Raw genomic sequence first — 2,476 nt, forward strand, 5'->3', positions numbered from 1 at the left:
TTGACACATTTATTTAATTAAACATTTAATTCATTATTGACACATTTATTTATTTAATGCTGTATTTATTTATTTAATTTTGGCACTTTTTATCCTCCATACTTGAGTTCAGGTTTGCCTTTCTAACCCATAGAAGCTCCAGAAAAAGAACCATTTTATTTTTCAAACGATCAGCCACCAAAGAAAACACCACCCCCATCCAGAGAGGATGTGCAGAACAACTCAGTGATCCAGGATTCATAGAGAACTTCAAGGGATTTGATCATTTCTTACCTTATTAATCTATCCTTATTTTGGTCCATTGAATATGTTAACTTAATTTCCAGCACATTTTCCAAATTAAACATCAAGAGAAGTGCTGTATTGTGTCATGGTGAGTTTTTATAAAACCTACAGCTTCCTAGAGGTTCTGAATTGTTTAGCTGTTTTGTCAATTGTAAGAAAATCTAATAAATTAATGAATGAAGCTTTTTAATCCTTAGCCTATTACCAAATAATCATAAACAGTGAAGTTTGCATAGTAATCGATTGCACTGGTTCCTGTATTAATGCCAGATTCTATTGGTTATTTTACTTAAACTGCAGAGAATAATTAATAAACAAAGTTGTTTACAGTATATTTAAGATGAGAGTATTTTAGTAGGGCCCATTCTGCTTTACTTAACTTCTCTAAAAATCACCAGATTATGGAGAAAATAATGGATATTATGAGAAAAATGTTCCACATAACTTCAGATCACTTGTTGTTATTCAGTAACATTAAATCTGCTATAAAAATCCCACATTCTGACACTTTGCTTCAGTTAAATCCTCTGAAAACCTCCAACCTATAGCTGCTCCTGCCCTCAGAGCCTTTTGATCGAACCCTGACAGTCTAAACTATTTCAAAATCTCACCCCAAGGTTTGCTGAAGAGTTGGCAGCCCTGTATTCGTGACATTTGAATTGAAAAAGCTTCCTGGATGGGAAGAGAAATGTCTTCAAACTTGGAAACAACGTCCACCGGATTGCTTTTTTTACTTTTCTTTGGAATGACTCTGACCTGGATGAATGAGAATCTTCCCCAGTGTGGTTTGGACCCAGTCCCTCTCTGATTGGACCAAACTCACATCAAAGGGCCACCATGGTCCACCCACCAGCTCATCTTTTAAAGTCATTCATTATTTATCCAGTAATTACACCTTATATTAAACTGTGATGATCAACAATTGAAAGAGTGTTCATTCATATTTCTATAAATGATGCTCAATATTAGCAGACAAGATGACGTCATGCCTGCAGGTGTTGCATTTACCACTGCAGCTAATTTAAAGAGGGTTGCTCTCCCTGCAGACAGTCCACTGGAGCAGCCATGACCCTGGCTGCCCGGAGCCGCAGTAGCATCCTCGGACGCCCGCTGCTTTACCTCCTGTGCTTCATTAACTGTGGATGAAAAACAGCCTTTTTTCCCCAACAAGAGGAATTACATAACAGCGACATGACTGGCTCTGATGCTGACACGCGGCTTCAATGTCACAGAATGAACGACGCCGCCATGTTCAGCCTGAATGGAAAGCTAATATCAAGCTAATTATTTATAGCGGCTAATGCTTTGGCTAACCTTAGCCAAGCTTAAACGGTGTCGGGAAGCGCGGCAAACTCACAGCTGAGTTTACTTACCTTAGGGTGGAAGTCCGGGGTTTAAAATGTCATCTCCAAGAAGTGTTTACTTCCGTTAGGTGAAGAGCTTTAACCGCAGATGACCAGAAAGAGGAGGCGACAGCTCCGAGTGGAGGGAGCGCTTCCTAACATCCTCTAGTGAATGACGGCGGGGGGCGGGGCTTGGGGAATTCTATCGCTCCGAACGCCGAGCCGCTAACCGGCGGTGCACAGCTTGCAAAACGAACGCACAACACAACAGTAGTTTAGTGAAATTAACAGCCGCCTCCTAAAGGAAATCACCTGTTTCACTTTATTTAAATGAGTAACATGCAGAGACTATGGAAGAGGAATAGTTTCACTGAAAAAATAAAAACGGTTAACTGATTTTTACATTTTATTTCAGTATAATATGAGGAAAAGTCAGAATTCTGACTTTTTTCTTAGAATTCTGGCTTATAATAATATTATTAATATATATAGGCCGATATAAAAATAAACAGGACTGCTCAGTGACACGGTGGGTAGCACTGCTGCCTTGCAGCAAGAAGGTTCTGGTTTCGATTCCCGATCCTGGGTCATTCTGCATGAAGTTTGCATGTTCTCGCTGAGCATGCGAGGGTTCTCTCTGGGTACTCCGGCTTCCCCCTGCAGTCCCAAATTAGCTTCTCTAAATTCTCCTTAGGTGTGAGTGTGCATATCTCCAGCTGTCTGTGTTGTAGACAGCTGGAGATAGGCACCAGCACCCCTCACAATATTATTATTACATTGTTATGGTATTACATCTAACATGTCTGGTAATGCATATATATATATATATATATATATATATATATATA

General features: G+C 39.6%; 1 protein-coding gene across 1 annotated transcript in view; it reads right to left on the reverse strand.

Annotated features, from left to right (window-relative positions):
- Positions 1-1,792, reverse strand: part of LOC107089960 (mitochondrial fission factor homolog A-like) — an 11,848-nt gene extending 10,056 nt beyond the window's left edge. Inside the window, exon 1 of the mRNA XM_015383053.1 lies at positions 1,659-1,792. The gene's annotated coding sequence lies outside the window, so the exon portion shown is untranslated. The remainder of the gene's footprint in view (positions 1-1,658) is intronic.
- Positions 1,793-2,476: the final 684 nt, after the last annotated feature.

The sequence above is a fragment of the Cyprinodon variegatus genome, unplaced genomic scaffold (assembly GCF_000732505.1).
Source record: "Cyprinodon variegatus isolate N-32 unplaced genomic scaffold, C_variegatus-1.0 Scaffold274, whole genome shotgun sequence".
In the NCBI taxonomy this organism is placed as follows: domain Eukaryota; kingdom Metazoa; phylum Chordata; class Actinopteri; order Cyprinodontiformes; family Cyprinodontidae; genus Cyprinodon; species Cyprinodon variegatus.